At 48.3% G+C, this 17,119-nt stretch overlaps 1 protein-coding gene across 4 annotated transcripts in view; it reads right to left on the bottom strand.

Moving 5' to 3' along the window:
* Window positions 1-17,119, bottom strand: part of STEAP3 (STEAP3 metalloreductase) — a 62,048-nt gene that overhangs the window by 32,277 nt on the left and 12,652 nt on the right. The window contains exon 1 of one of the 4 annotated variants that reach the window (XM_073885098.1): window positions 16,940-17,077. The exons of the other annotated variants lie outside the window; for them this stretch is intronic. The gene's annotated coding sequence lies outside the window, so the exon portion shown is untranslated. Of the gene's footprint in view, window positions 1-16,939; window positions 17,078-17,119 lie in introns of those variants that run through there. 4 annotated transcript variants of the gene reach the window in all.

Genomic DNA, 17,119 nt, shown 5'->3' with positions numbered 1-17,119 from the left:
TGAACCAGGAAGAAATAGAAAACCTGAACAGACCTATAACCACTAAGGAAATTGAAGCAGTCATCAAAAATCTCCCAACAAACAAAAGCCCAGGGCCAGATGGCTTCCCAGGGGAATTCTACCAAACATTTAAAGAAGAATTAATATCTATTCTGAAACTGTTCCAAAAAATAGAAGTGGAAGGAAAACTTCCAAACTCGTTTTATGAGGCCACCATTACCTTGATCCCCAAACCAGACAAAGACCTCATCAAAAAGAATTACACACCAATATCCTTGATGAACATGGATGCAAAAATTCTCACCAAAATACTAGCCAATAGGATCCATCAGTACATTAAAAAGATTATTCACCATGACCAAGTGAGATTTATCCCTGGGCTGCAAGGTTGGTTCAACATTCGCTAATCAACGTGATACAATACATTAACAAAAGAAAGAACGAGAATCATATGATCCTCTCAATAGATGCAGAAAAAGCATTTGACAAAGTACAGCATCCTTTCTTGATCAAAACTCTTCAGAGTATAAGGATAGAGGGTACATACCTCAATATCATAAAAGCCATCTATGAAAAACCTACAGCGAATATCATTCTCAATGGGGAAAAACAGAGCTTTCTCCCTAAGGTCAGGAACACGGCAGGGATGTCCACTATCACCACTGCTATTCACCAGAGTATTAGAAGTCCTAGCCACAGCAATCAGACAACAAAAATAAAAGGCATCCAAATCGGCAAAGAAGTCAAACTCTCACTGTTTGCAGATGATATGATACTTCATGTGGAAAACCCAAAAGACTCCACCCCAAAACTGCTAGAACTCATACAGGAATTCAGTAAAGTGGCAGGATATAAAATCAATGCACAGAAATCAGTGGCATTCCTACACCAACAACAGGAGAGAAGAGAGACAAATTAAGGAGTCGATCCCATTTACAATTGCACCCAAAACCATAAGATACCTAGGAATAAATCTAACCAAAGAGGCAAAGGATCTGTACTCAGAAAACTATAAAATACTCATGAAAGAAATTGAGGAAGACACAAAGAAATGGAAAAACATTCCATGCTCATGGATTGGAAGAACAAACATTGTGAAGATGTCAATGCCACCTAGAGCAATCTACACATTCAATGCAATCCCCTTCAAAATACCATCTTTTTTCAAAGAAATGGAACAAATAATCCTAAAATTTGTATGGAACCAGAAAAGACCCCGAATAGCCAGAGGAATGTTGAAAAAGAAAAGCAAAGCTGGCGGCATCACAATTCCGGACTTCCAGCTCTATTACAAAGCTGTCATCATCAAGACAGTATGATACTGGCACAAAAACAGACACATAGATCAATGGAACAGAATTGAGAGCCCAGAAATGGACCCTCAACTCTATGGTCAACTCATCTTTGACAAAGCAGGAAAGAATGTCCAATGGCAAAAAAACAGTCTCTTCAAACAAATGGTGTTGGGAAAATTGGACAGCCACATGCAGAAGAATGAAACTGGACCATTTCCTTACACCACACACAAAAATAGACTCAAAGTGGTTGAAAGACCTAACTGTGAGACAGGAGTCCTTCAAAACCCTAAAGGTGAACACAGGCAGCAACCTCTTCCACCTTGGCTGCCACAACTTCTTCCTAGAAACATCGCCAAAGGCAAGGGAAGCAAGGGCAAAAATGAACTATTGGGACTTCATCAAGATAAAAAGCTTCTGCACAGCAAAAGAAACAGTCCACAAAACCAAAAGACAACCGACAGAATGGGAGAAAATATTTGCAAATGACATATCAGATAAAGGGCTAGTATCCAAAATCTAGAAACAACTTATCAAACTCAACACCCAAAGAACAAATAATCCAATCAAGAAATGGGCAGAAGACAGGAACAGGCATTTTTCCAAAGAAGACATCCAAATGGCCAACAGACACATGAAAAAGTGCTCAACATCGCTCGGCATCAGGGAAATCCAAATGAAAACCTCCATGAGATACCACCTCACACCAGTCAGAATGGCTAAAATTAACAAGTCAGGAAACGACAGATGTTGGCGGGGATGCGGAGAAAGGGGAACCCTCTTACACTGTTGGTGAGAATGCAGGCTGGTGCAACCACTCTGGAAAACAGTATGGAGGTTCCTCAAAAAGTTGAAAATAGAGCTACCTTATGATCCAGCAATTGCACTACTGGGTATTTACCCCAAAGATACAAATGTAGGGATCCAAAGGGGTACGTGCACCCTGACGTTTATAGCAGCAATGTCCACAATAGCCAAACTGTGGAAAGAGCCAAGATGTCCATCGACAGATGAATGGATAAAGAAGAGGTGGTATATATATACAATGGAATATTATGCAGCCATCAAAAGGAATGAGATCTTGCCATTTGCAACGATGTGGATGGACCTGGAGGGTGTTATGCTGAGCAAGATAAGTCAATCAGAGAAAGACATGTATCATATGACCTCACTGATATGAGGAATTCTTAATCTCAGGAAACAAACTAAGGGTTGCTGGAGTGGGGGGGGTGGGAGGGATGGGGTGGCTGGGTGATAGACATTGGGGAGGGTATGTGCTATGGTGAGCGCTGTGAATTGTGCAAGACTCTTGAATCACAGATCTGTACCTCTGAAACAAATAATGCAGTATATGTTAAGAAAAAAAAAGAAGCTAGCAGGAGGGGAAGAATGAGGGGGGGGAAATGGGAGGGGGAGACGAACCATGAGAGACGATGGACTCTGAAAAACAAACTGAGGGTTCTAGAGGGGAGGGGGAGGATGGGTTAGCATGGTAATGGGTATTAAAGAGGGCACGTTCTGCGTGGAGCACTGGGTGTTATGCACAAACAATGAATCATGGAACAGTACATCAAAAACTAATGATGTAATGTATGGTGATTAACATAACAATAAAAAATTAAAGAAAATTAAAGGATCCTATACCACAATCAAGTGGGATTCATCCCTGGGACACAAAGATGGTTCAACATATGCAAACCAGTAAATAAATGTGATGCACATCAACAGAATGAGGGATAAAAATCATGTGAGCATATCAACACATGGAAAAAAAGCATTTGGCAAAATTAAACATCCTTTCATGATAAAAACTCAATACTGGTATTGAAGGAGTACACCTCCACATAATAAAGATCATATATGACAAGCCCACACCTAACATCATACTGAATGGTAAGAAGCTGAAAGCTTTTCCTTTTAGATCAGGAAGAAGACAAGGATGACCTTCTTGACACTTCTATTCAACATAGTACAAGAAGTCTTAGCCAGGGCTGTTAGGCAAGAGAAAAAAGAAAAGGCATCTACATTGGAAAGGAAGAAGTAAAATTTGTCTCTGTTTGCTCAGATGACATGATCTTACATATAGAAAACTCTAAAGACCCCACCAAAAAACCCTGTTAAAACTAAGAAACGAATTCAGTAAAGTTGCAGGATACAAAATCAACATAGAAAAATCAATTGTGTTTCTAAGTACTAACAATGAACTATCCAAAAAAGAAATTAAGAAGGTAATCCCAGGGCGCCTGGGTGGCTCAGTTGGTTAAGCGACTGCCTTCGGCTCAGGTCATGATCCTGGAGTCCCGGGATCAAGTCCCGCATCGGGCTTCCTGCTCAGCAGGGAGTCTGCTTCTCCCTCTGACCCTCTTCCTTCTTGTGCTTTCTAACTCTCATTCTCTCTCTCAAATAAATAAATAAAATCTTTAAAAAAAAAAAAAGAAGGTAATCCCATTTACAATGCCGTCGAAAAGAATAAAATACTTAAAAATAAATTTAACCAAAAAGGTGAAATATCTGTATACTGAGAACTATGAAACACTGACGAAAGAAATTCAAGACACAAATAAATAGAAATGTATCCTATGTTCATGAATTGAAAGAATTAATGTTGTTAAAATGTCCATAGTACCCAAAGTGATCTATAGATTTAAGGCAATCTCTATCAAAATTCCAACGGCATTTTTCACAGATATAGAAAGAACATTCCTAAGATTTGTATGAAACTGCAGAAGACCCCAAATAGCTAAATCAATCTTGAGCAAGAAGAACAAAATTGGAGGCATCACTTCCTGATTTCAAATTATATTACAGAGTTATAATAATCAAAACAGTATAGTACTGGCATGAAAACAGACACAAAGATCAATGGAATGAAATAGAGTCCAGAAAGAAACCCATGCATATAAGGGCAACTAATCTTCAAAAGAGGTGCCAAGAATACTCAACGGGGAAAGGACAGTCTCTTCAATAAACGGTGCTGAGAAAACTGGATGTACTCATGCAAAAGAATGAAATTGGACCCTTACCTTACACCATACACAAAAACCAACCTAAAATTGATTAAGGACTTACTCAAAAGGGATGTAAAACCTGAAACTGTAGAACTCCCGGAAGAAAACATGGGAAAAAGCTCCTTGTCATGGTCTAGGCAATGATTTTTTTTGTTTGTTTTTTGATTTGACACCAAAAGCACAGGCAACAAAGTAAGGACAAATAAGTGGGACTACATCAAACTAAAAAGCTTTTGCACAGCAAATGAAACAATAAACAAAATGAAAAGGCCACCTATGGAATAGGACAAAATATTAGCAAACCATCTATCCAAAAGAGGATCGATTTCCAAAATATGTAAGGAACTCCTACAACTTATACAACTCAATAGTAAATAAAACAAGACAGGGCGCCTGGGTGGCTCAGTTGGTTAAGCGACTGCCTTCAGCTCAGGTCATGATCCTGGGGTCCCAGGATCGAGTCCCGCATCAGGCTCCCTGCTCAGCAGGGAGTCTGCTTCTCCCTCTGACCTTCCTCCATCTCATGCTCTCTCTCTACCATTCTCTCTCTCTCTCAATAAAAAAAAAAAAAAAATCTTTAAATAAAACAAGACAGCCCCCCCCAACAAATAATTCCATTAAAAAATGGGCAAAGGACCTGAATAGACATTTTTCCAAAGACAACATACAAATGGCCAATAAGTATATGAAAAGATATTTAACATCACTAGTCATTAGGGAAATGTAAATCTAAACCACCATGATATATCTCCTCAAACCTGTTAGGATGACTATTATCAAAAAGACCAAAAACTCAAAAGATAATAAGTGTTGGGGAGGATGTGGAGAAAAGAGAACCATTGTGCACTGTTGGTGGGAATATAAATTGGTGCAGCTATTATAGAAAACAGCATGGAGGCTTCTCAGAATACTAGAAATAGAAATATGATATGATCCAGCAATCCATCTTCTGAGTATGTATTCAAAGAAAATAGAATCACTATCTCAGGGACACCTGGGTGGCTCAGTCGGTTAGGCATCTGCCTTTGGTTCAGGTCATGATCCTGGGGTCCTGGGATCGAGTCCCACATCGGGATCCTTGCTCAATGGGGAGCCTGCTTCTCCCTCTGCCTGTGCTCTCTTTCTCTCTTACTTTCTCTCTCTGACAAATAAATAAAGTCTTTAAGAAAAAAAAAAAGAATCACTATCTCAAAGAGATATATATGTACCCCATGTTCACTACATCATCACTCACAGTAGACAAGATATGGAAACAACGGGAGTGTCCATTGGTGATGAATGGACAAAGGAAATGTGGTATATACACAGAATGGAGTATTATTCAACCTGAAAAAAGAAGGAAATCCTGACATTTGTGTCAACATGGATGAACCTGGAGGACATTGTTATGTGAAATAAGCCAACACAGAACAACAAATAATGCATGATCTCACTTGTGTATCAAAACATCACATTTGTATACCTTTAGTTTTGTTAATCATACCGCAGTGAGGGTGAGGGAAAATTAAAAAAAAATAAAATTATAGTAAATATTAGACCAGCCACTAGATGTTATTTAATGTATTCATAAAGAAGCATGCCTATTACTATGACACATTAAAAACATATTTTGGGAACTATGTTTCACTATAATTGGTCTCCTTTGTAATCCTATGTCATTTTGTGCATGTAGGAGCATTATTCTTTTTTTTTCAACTAACATCTTCTTTCTTGATATTAGAAGTGTTTATTATTATTATTATTATTATTATTATTGTCATTATTATTATGTTTCAGGGGTAGAATTTAGTGATCCATCAGTTGCATGTAACACCCAAAGATCTTTGCATCACGTGCCCTCCTTAATGCCCATCACCCAGTTACCCCATCCCCCCACCCCACTCCCCTCCAGCAACCCTCAGTTTGTTTCCTAGAGTTAAGAGTCTCCTATGGTTTGCCCCCGTTTTCATCATTTTTCCTTCCCTTCTCCTACGTTCATCTGTTGTTTCTTAAATTCCACATATGAGTGAAATCATATGGTATTTGTCTTTCTCTAATTTCACTTAACATAATACCCTCTAGCTCCATCCACCTCCTCGCAAATAGCAAGATTTCATTCTTTTTTGACAGCCGAGTACTATTCCATTGTATATATATATCACTATCACATCTTCTTTATCCATTCATCTGTCGATGGACATCTGGGCTCTTTCCATAGTTAGGCTATTGTGGACATCGCTGCTATAAACACTGGGGTGCGGATGCCCCTTTGGATCACTGTTTGTATCCTTTGGATAAATACCTAGTAGTGCAATTGTTGGATCATAGGGTAGCTCTATTTTTAACTTTTTGAGGAACCTCCATACTGTTTTCCAGAGTGGCTGTACCCGTCTGCATTCCCACCAACAGTGTAGGAGGGTTCCCCCTTCTGTAAGAGCATTATTTTGAGCAGAAGTCCAGAGGCCTCACCAGCCTATGGGTCCATGGGAATCCTCGGCAGAGAAGGGGTAAGAACCACTGCCACCCAGTGCAGCAGCAGGGACGGCTCTTCACCCCCTCTTCCCACTTCCCATAGCAGTCTCTTGGGTGAGGGTTGTGTGTGTGTGTATGGTGGGTTCAGTGTCTAATAATGCAAGGGGCAGCAGGAAGACCAGGAGGCTCTGTCATGGACCAGCTGTGAGTCCTTGGACAAGCCCCTGTGCCTCTCTGGGCCCCAGCTTCCACCCTTGCAAACGCAGGTCATGATTTCAGCTCCAAGATGACAGATAATGGAATCTTAAAAGGTTTTGAAAACTGTGACCTGGACATTTGACAAGGCGGCAGCATGCCTACCATGTGCCGGACACTGCTCTAAGACCTTTCCACAAGTGATGGTCATCTAGGCCTCACAGGACCCCACGAAGTAGGTGCTATGATTAGCCCCAACTTCAGGGAGGAGGAAACTGAGCTCAGAGAGGTTAAGGAACTTGCTGCAGATAGCACAGAGGATAACGGGGAAAGAACAGGATGCAGGTCTACTAGCCTCTGCAGTGAGCTTCACCAAGAGTCTTATTGCCCAGACAGAGGACCTGTCCAGAGATCCCCCAGCGAGTGGCAGAGCTGCAGTCCTGTGGCTGAGAAGAGGGGGTCCAGGGTCGAAGGGAATGCATTGACTGTCGATTCCAAGAGTCAGGGGACATGCGTTGTGGCCAGGACCCCCACCCTGCTCACGTGGGACTCCACTGTACGCTCTGATGGGGACAGTCCCTCCCTGCAAAATGGGAGAGTGTTTTCTGTCTGGTTCTGGGGACAAGGATATTTTTTCCGAATGGTGATGAGCTAGCCCTTGCGGCTGCAAGCGGGGCTCCTGACGATCCCTCGAGTGCAGGCTTGGAGTCGTGTGTCACCATGGAAGGTCACCCTCGGCACCCAACTCTGCCTGGGTTCTAATTCTGACTCTGCCACTCACAAGCGGCGGCTGTGGGCCTGTCAGTGCCTCGGTCTCCCCAGCGATCCAAGGGAGACAATCACAGCACCTTCCTTAAGGCGAGGTTGTGGCAATAAATAAGTCAATATAAATAAAGCACCTAAAACCTAAAAGCCCTAAGATTAAAGAGTGACTGATCCTGGCTTGGCACTCGGTGGGTGTCGGTCAGTAATCGTAAGCAGATCCTGGTACCAGCACTGTACCAGTGGCAGGGACAAGGCAAAGGAAGGATGCAGAAGCCCCTGCCAACCCCACTTTAGCGCTGGGAGGCGGGGGGAGTCATGACAGGGGCTCTGCCGGTGGCCTCGGGCCCCCAGGCCTACATGGGGGATTTAGGCTGAGGTGAATATAAACCCCTCCACGGGGCCTCCAGCATTCCCTGTGGTCAGTCAAGGCTGAGACAGATGCACTGAGAAGATGCACTTCCCCCGTCCCTGCATCAGCCGCCTGAAGACACCAGCCCTGGGGTGAGGCTTGCCTTTATGGGGAGCGGGAGTGACCACCCTGAAGCCCCCAGATCATCTTCTCCACGTCTGCTAGCAATTCAGAGGGTCCCAAGTCGGTCTCTCCCAGAAGCGTCTTCTTTGCTCTCTTCTCCCAACGCTGGAGTAACTACCATGTGCTGAACAGTCTGAAGAGAATAAAGATGAGGAAGATGTGGCCCCCACTCTCGGATGGTTGACAATTGCATGTTTGCGCATGTGTGGTGGGAGACGCGTTTGATAAGATGCATCCAGCCATGACTGGACACAGAGCGACAGGGGATGGAGACACCACTTCCCAAGGGGAGGCCAGCATCATGGCACGTGTGGCATCGGCTGGCTCTTGAAGAACCCCCCCATGGTTTACAGCCTCACAGCAAACTGAACCGAAGTTGGTGACACCCAGACTTTGAATCTTGTCCACGTTGAACCCCAGACTGAGCATCCCAAGGTGGAGGTGGGGAGCACTTATGTGGGGCTGGCTCCCGAGGTTCTTTGCTCAGAACATGACTCAGTATCGCTTCCTTCGGGGGGCCGGAGTGGAGGCAGCTGCAGAATAGGGAAGCCTCGGGCAGGGGCTGGGGAGACCTGGGGCTGGTGACCTGGTGGTTGGGACGTCAGAGTGTTGCTGAGCCTCTCCGGGTGGCTTCTCTGACCAAGCCGCTGCACCAAATCACCTGCGAGCCCCTCCCAGTGTATTAATGGTCCCACACTTAGGGGCCTGCTTTCAGTCGTAGGCCGCATGGAAACTAAACACAAAACATCCCTAAGTGCTTCTTGCCACCACGATGGAGCTTCAGGACAGGAAAGTGCCCGGTTGTAATGCTGCCTTGTGAGGCCTCCCGCCGCAGGGGCAGCTCCCGCCTCTACAAGTGCTGATGCAGGGACAGAGCCGTAGGCAGGCCGGCTGGGGCCCTGGGGTCAAATCAGGGCGCTGCGTGACTGGGGGAGATCCCTTTGTGCTTCAGTCCCCCTCCTTTAAAATGGGGGCACCACTTGTACTTTCCTCCAAGGGTTGCTCTGAGGATGAAATGAGTTAATGGGTGCAAGAGCTCAGAGCGGGTTTTCTGACCAATGCGTGTGCTTGCGTGTACACGTGCGTGTACGTGTACGTGTGTATGTATGGTTCGCTGAGGGGGCTTCACGGGCTGCGGTTGCCTCCCAAAATTCTGCCTTCCCAGTGCCCAGCACAGGGTCTGCTGCCGGCATGAAGGCCAGAGAAGGGACAGCAGGTGGTACAAGTCCTAGAGGCCTGGGGTGGGGGTGGGGGTGGGGGTGGGGGGGTGGGTGGGCAGAGGAGCGCCTGTCGCCTGTCCACGTGGCCCTAAGATTAGAGAGTGACTGATCCTGGCTGGGCCCTGGCTCCCTGGTGGTTCTATTTACAGAGCTGGTGGAAGGAGGTGGGAGGGGATCAAATTACAGCCGGAGTGGGGGTGGCAGGCTGGGGCTTGCCCGCTGCAACCTGCCCACCTGCCCGCCCCCCCCGCCCCCCCGTCCTCCCCCAAGCTGAGGACAAAACGGCTTTGAGGCTCCGTTGAGCAGGAACTGGCACACACCACAGGCCCCAGTCCTCTCTGGGTGTTTGCCCAGGCTTGCCTGGTCCCTCCTACTTCCCGGCAAGGTCATGACATGGGCTGTGTTTGTGGCTGGGAGCCATGTCATGGGGCCCACTGGCTGGCCTGCCCGCTTCCGCCCGCTCCCGCCTGCTTTCAGGCAGCCACTAATGGTGGCCAGTCACGCCACGGACAGCCTGACAGCTTCTTCTGCGAGGGCAGCAGACAACCCTTCAGACTCATGTGGCCAGGGCAGTCCCTGTCCATGGAGGGGTCAGGGTGGGTCACATGTGGTGGCGGGGGTGGGGTGGCTGGCTGTGGCACCTTGAGGCTGGATGGAGGAGGGGTGGCTTGTGGGTCAGCTGGGATGCCTTCCACCCCCTCCCATGCAGAGGTTGACTTGCGCTAACATTTCTGGCCCTGGCTGGTCCCAGGGACTGAGAGAGGACTATGGCACAGCTCCTATCCTCAAGAGGCCCACCGTTATCTTCTAATTTTGTTTAGGTTTTATCTGGTCAGTAAAATTAAATTGGGGAGGGGGGAGACACATTCCTATTACTGCTATTTTTACTTATAAGTTAAATATATTTAAAATGTCCTAATTTGTGGTGTATAATGTTATACACAGGATAAACCATTATGTTAACATAAATGTCAATGTAGATAAATGTAAAAGGATAAACTTTATAGAAGTTCTAAGTGTTCTTCTTGGCCCCAGAGAATGATCCTTTACAATCCCTGGGAGGTCCACACCCATCCTGGAGACCTGAGCCCAAAGGGACCAATATCTGCCCAGCTTCCCTCCTGGGGCAGCTGGGGGCCACACGCACCCAGGGCATTGCTCGGTGCCTGGGGACTTCTCTGAGAGTCCTCGCCTGGTGGCTCCTGTGCTCACGGAGCTGCTTTACCCTCCTGTCAACCTTGGCAAGGCAGAGACTGCCACGTTCAGTTGCATGGCTGTTAACTCTGCATTCCAGCCCTGTACTGGGCACATCAGAGAGGTTTCATGCATATTTCTGAACGAAGGCAAACATCCTGGATCTCACAGCTTCAAAACTTACTCTGCTTATCCTTGGGGACCAAAAATCCTTCCAAAATGTAGTGCATATTTCAAGAGAAGCAGTCAGATCCTCACTGAGAACCCTGGCATCACCCTGAACTGCAAGAGGGGTTGTCCTTGGGTCTTGTCCGTGTTTTTATAAAACTGTTTTATAAGTTTACAGGTTTAAATCCTCCCTCATTGTCAGGACATTGATCACAGCTCTCTCTCTGCCTGCTTGCCTCTTAAAGCCTTCCCAGGTCCTGCTGCGGACAAGAAATACAGGCCACATACCACTGAGAAAGCACAAAGACAGCCCACAGAACGGGAGAATTTTGCAGATCATTTATCTAATAAGGGGCTTGCTCTCAAATCTATGAAGAACTCGGTACTAAAAAGACATATAACTTATATAAACATGGGCAAAGGATTTGAATCGAAGTTTCTCCCAAGAAGATACACAAATCGTCACGAAGAACACACAAAGATGCTCAACGTCATGAGTCCCCAGGGAAACACAAATTAAAACCATGACATGCCACTTCACACTCACTTGGACAGCTTAATCAACAAAGGCACACATAGTAAGTGTTGGTGAGGATGCAGACACATTGGAACCCACATCCGGTGTTGGCGTAACAACAAAATAAAATGTGTACCCACTGTGGAAGAGTCTGGAAGTTCCTCACAAGGTGGGACAGAGAATTTCTATATGATGCAGCGATCCCACTCCTAGTTAAACGCCCAGGAGAACTGAAAGCACCCTGTCCACACAAAAATGTGTACACCGACATTCCTGGTAGCATTATTCGTAACACCCCAAACGTAGAGACAACCCAATGTCCACCGACTGGAGAACGGAGAAACCAAACATACTCTAGCCACACAACACAGCATCATTCAGCAACAAGGAGCAAGGAAGCATGGCTCCAGGGCCACAACACCCTGAGTCTTGGAACCACTATGCTAAATGAAGGAAGCCAGTCACAAAAGGCCACATGCTGTATGACTCCATTTATATGAAATGCCTACAAGAGGCAAGTCTACAAAGACAGCAAGTAGATTAGCGGTTGCCCTGAAGGGGGCTGGGGTGGGGGGAGTGGAAAGTGTTCATTGGCACAGGGTTTCTTTTCGGAGGTGATGGCATGATTCTAAATGGACTGTGACTGGGCGCCTGGGTGGCTCAGTCGGTTAAGCATCTGCCTTCAGCTCAGGTCATGATCCCAGGGTCCTGGGATCGAGCCCTGCATGGGCTCCCTGCTCCATGGGGAGCCTGCTTCTCCCTCTGCTCCTGCCCCTGCTTGTGCACAAGCACTCTCCCTCTCTCCTTCTCTCTCTGACAAATAAATAAATAAAATCTTAAAAAAAAAAAAGGAAATTGAGTTAGCACAGCCTGATGTGTGTTACTGATGTGTGTGAACGAAGAGTAAACTTGCTCTGGGTGAGAGTCCAAGCTCATGAGCTTAGAGCAAGGATTCCGTGACATCGGTGCTGGTGGCTCTAAGTTATTGCCTGGTTGTTTCCCATATACCTGAGTTTCTAAGCCCCACGACCTCTAGAAAAGTGAGTGTGTAGTCAACACTATTAATAACTGTTGTAGGGGAGATGGTACCATGGGCTAGTCCTCTGGTTTCTGAGTGGACCTGCAGCTCTTGCTCACGAAGCTCCTGCCCTGCGCTCCATCCCATGCAAGCAGACAGCTGCTGAGGACCACAGTGCACGGCACGCAAGGAAGGTGCTGAGGTCTGATGCCCACCCATCCAGCTCCCGGGATGGGTCAATGAACAAGGCAGATTCGTTCCAATGAGAGGAGGTAAGGAAGCATCATCTGCTACTCTGGCAAATGGCAGAGGGTTTATATCAGGACACGCAGCTGGAAACTAGCACGTAGCCACCAATCTGCTAGCATTAGGTCAGATTCGTTCCCCGTTCCCCACCAAACGCATCCCCTCCTTAATGAGGCAGAGGATCAGCCCCAGGGAGCCATCATGGTCACTGGGAGCTTGTCCGTCTAGGCTAGGCTGGCTCCTCTGAGTGCAGCCATCAGAACATGGGCTCAGGAAACATCTGGGTATTCCGGACTTACTCAGGTTCAATCGCCGTGGTCAACTGCAAGGCAGGCCAGCGAGAACACAGGCTTGGAGGCGGCTGGGGTTGAATTTCAGCCCTACCACTTATTAGCGGGGTGGCCTCGGCAAGTCACTTTACCTCTCTGAGCCTCGGTTTCCTTCTCTGTACTACAGAGTAACGTTACCTACTTAAAGGAGACATAGTAAGGATTATACGGGATCAGCAAAGTGCCACGATCTGCACCTGTTAAATTCACTCCCTTTTCATTTTGTTCCTCTCGGTCTAGGATTTTTAAAGACCTTTTGTCTGTGTAAAGCAGAAAGAGATGCACCTAAATCAATACATGGCATTCTCTGCTGAATGGAAAAATTTACTCTGAAATTTTCTTAAAAATGTGCTCGGAGATAATGGCCTGGAGGTATGCACACATTTCCCACCAAGGCAATTGCAGGGAGGGACCTGCGGCTCTTTGAGGTTCGGGGAGTGGGAAGAAGAGGGGGCGGCAGAACAGGGAGAGGCTGGTGGTCAGGAGTGGGGCACCAGGGTGGTCTGGGACTGGGCAGTGGGCCCCCTGAGCTCTCTAAGGACTGCTAGTCCCAACATCCGGCTCCCTACAAGGGATGGTCCTCATGCCATGGGTGTCCCCAGGCCACCCTTCCTCACCAGGACCCCCAGCTCCTGGATCAAACCTGCACCAGCTGCCGATCTGCCTCCACAGCCCCGGGAGCAGCCCCTTCCCCACAGACAGCATTGCTGTCTGTTCCGTCTGTCTCCTCCCCGGACTCTAAGCTCCTCAGGCATGGGAACTGAGTCAAACTCACTTCTGTTAGCCCGGCACTTAGCCCAGCGCCAGACACGTATCTGGTCAAACCTGAGCCTCACCGGGGTCATCTGGAGGGCTTGTTAAAACACATTGTTGGGCTCCCTCCCCACAATTTCTGCTGTTGCTGCTCCCTGGACCACACTTTGAAAACCACTGCAGGAGATGCTCGCAAAAGGTGCTGTGTGAGGTGTGAACCACTCTAGATTCGACTTTTTTCCTGGGTTTTTACAGTCAGACCCAGCTCTCCACCTGCCTGCTCTGTAGGTCCTCCCTGCCCTCCGGGACCCCTAGTCAGATCAGTGCTCTCTCCCCATGCTCCTCTCAGCCCTGGGGTCAGGTGCACATGCCCCATCCTTGCATACCCCTTGGCTGCCTAGAGCTGGGTCCTTCCGGGGAGAAGGGGGTCAGGGCCATGGCAACATTGCTCCCTGAGCCAGTGAGGCAAACTCTCCATGAGGTGCTCCCATGGCCCCTCCCCTCCCACATGTGGGTCACCAGGTCCACTGCAGGCTGAGGGAAAAGAGGGGGGCAGCACTGGGCTGTCCCCACACAGATTCTGGGGACCCGGGAGTCCCCAACACCCTGAGTGGGGACATCTTCCAGGAGGACTGAGTTTCCTGGATGGCCAAGAATTCAGATGGCCTGACTTGGCATCCGGGGCTCTTCCACCACTACAAGTTGACAGCAAGGCCGGGAAGAGGTGTTCACTGGACCAGTTCATTACCACCCACCTCCAGCACAGAGGCAGGATGGTCAGTGCTGGTTAGGAGCGAGAAGGGGGAAGTCCCCATGGTCAACACCAAGGCCAGCGGCTTGAAGCTGGGAAGATGCTCAAGCCCATAGGGTCCTCATGCCACACAACCCCAGGGGGCACCATCCACATTGTAATCCATGTGAATAGTAACCTCTGGAGTTGTGCAGTGCACACCCTGTGCAGTGTTATGCAATAGCTGGTCCTACCAATCCTGGAAAATTTCCTCATTTGATATTCCCTGAATACCTACTATGTATCCAGTAGGTATTCTGGCAGGTAGCCAGAAGATGGGTCTATCCTCTCGGGGCTCTTTGGGGAAAGGCCAGCTACAGCCTGCGGTGAGAAGAGCGCTTGCACGAGGGCATGCCCAGGCGCTGTGGGAGTCAGGGAGTGGCTTATCTCTGCCCAGTGAGGTCAGGGCGCTGGCATGTGGGGGCAGCCAGCTCCCTACGGGCTGGTTAATCCAGCCAGGCTGGAGGCTATCAGGCGGCGGCAGCTGAATCTGCAGTCTCAGCGTCTGGGCTTGGGTGCCTTCTTTGCTTTCCAGGGACACCTGGAGCCGCAAAGCCTGGGGTCAGATGGGTCTTGTGGGCTGTGGCGGCCCCTGAACCCCCCTCCTCTTGCCATGGTGTAGGTTTGCAGGATCAGGGATCAGAGCCCCCTATTCCTGGGCAGAAGGAGGTGTGGAGACAGGGAAAGGGGCAGAAGCAGCCAAGACAAACCAGGGCAGCCCCAGGGTCTTTTGCCAAGGAACTCAGCCTGCATGACTGGCCTGGTTCCTGGGTCTGGTTGGGGATGCATGCTTCCCCTGCTTTGCCTAGCCGTTGGGCCGCTTTTTTCAAAGAAGCCTCTGAGAGGCCCTCCTGGGCCCTGCGCAGCATCTTCCCCTGGGCTCTGAGGGACACTGGAAGTCAGCCTCCACTCTCCAAATGCTCTGTGTAGGTAGGGTCCTGCACTGACTTCCCACCCACCCACCATGGGCTGGCTCCATGCAGACCTCTGACTTTTGCAAGAATCCCTGAGAGCTCAAAAGGCTGGTCCAGGCAGCCCTGGGAAACCTGATTTCCTCCAGGATCCTTAAAACAGAGGGGATCTTATACTCCGGGCCTCACTTTGCATTTGACATGTGACCATTGACTGCACAGGCTGGTTTGCTTTTCCATCTATACGGGCCACTTTGTACTCATTTCTGTGTCTCTAGCACCTAGCCTGGGGCCTGGCACCGACTAGGTGCTCAATTAATGTTTGTGGCTTGAACGACTTAACCTAACCTCTAGTTTCTGTGCCTAAAGGCAGAGCGTACTTAGGACTCCTGGCTGTTCTACTCAGAACCCAAGGGGCCCTCTTACAGTCAGTGGTCATTAAATACTACCAGGACTTTCTAATCCCTACCATGGCCCGATCATGTTGGTAGACCTGGCCAGACATTTCACTATTTGATACATCTATTCACACGGAAGACGTATGCACAGATGAGTTTAAACACTGAAAATAAACAGAAAAACACAAAGAGGCTCATGCAGCTCTGTCCAAAGTGTAAAATCAAACACCAGCTGTGAGGCCTATCAAGGTACAGCCTGGTATGTGAGTACCCAGGGAAGAGGGCCTCAGGAATGCTGGGTCAATGGCTCCAGGGCCTGCGGGCTTCTGAGCCTGGGGCAGGGGGTGGGGTGGGGGGACGTGGCTGGGGTTTGGCGGGAAGAACCATTCAAAATGGTCTGCCCAGTCTCCATGAGGCAGGGGTGTCCAGGGGCAAGCGAGGCCCTGTGGTGGCCGTCCCACTCAGACCGCATGCCTTTTTTCTGCTCCGGACACAGATGTAATCTTTTTGCCTGGAAGGCCCCCTTCCCTCCAAATGACAAAATTCAAGGTCCAGCAGAAAGGCTGGATTTTCTGTGAAGCCCTCACATTACCTCCTCTTCGAGACAGAATTAACACCCCCTCTCTGGTCCTTTTGACTCTGCGGCACAGGTACCAGGATGGGACCGGCATACGATGGTGCGTGCTTTCCCTTAGAGGTCCAAGGGGTGGATGGTGGTGAGGTCCCTGACCGCCCCTAGTCTCCATCACCCCACCCCAGGTGCTAATGTTGACATTAAAACTAATACCCTTTGATATAAATAATTTACATTTCCCAGGCAGGTCAAAGGAGTAACAGCTTCTGTAAAACCTTTCCCATTGTGTGAATCTGAAATAAACAATCCAAGTAAAAAGCCGGCTACTTGCCATGCAAAGAGAAGCAGCTTAAGAGAAGTCCCCTAGTTCCCCCTTTCCTCCACATGACTGCTCCAAAAGCCACATCATGTAGAAATTCCGGGCCTCCCCGGGGCTGTGAGGTCTGCCCTCCTACAGGGGCAGCTGGGCAGTCACATGCCAGCACCTAGCCAGGGCCTGACAGGTGGCACATCCGCAATCATCGAAAAGCAGTCACAGGGAGGCATGGCCAGACTCACACTATGGAGATCCTGACCTTGGACTTGCACACTCAGGGTGTGGCCTGCGGAAGGCTATCGTTACTTCCATTTTACAGATGAGAAAACTGAGGTCCAGTTAGGACTTCCACAAGGTCCCAAGGTTGGCTCTGGCCCTAGTCCCCTCCGGTTCCAGCATTCCAGCTGCTTCCAGGGTGGTGAGGGCGGGCAGCTCGTTG

Source organism: Callorhinus ursinus, unplaced genomic scaffold (assembly GCF_003265705.2).
Source record: "Callorhinus ursinus isolate GAN/ISIS: 27379988/994484 unplaced genomic scaffold, GSC_fseal_2.0 scaffold2, whole genome shotgun sequence".
Lineage (NCBI taxonomy): Eukaryota > Metazoa > Chordata > Mammalia > Carnivora > Otariidae > Callorhinus > Callorhinus ursinus.
The sequence above is the reverse complement of the archived record's forward strand: the minus strand, read 5'-3'. Positions and strand labels throughout refer to the sequence as shown.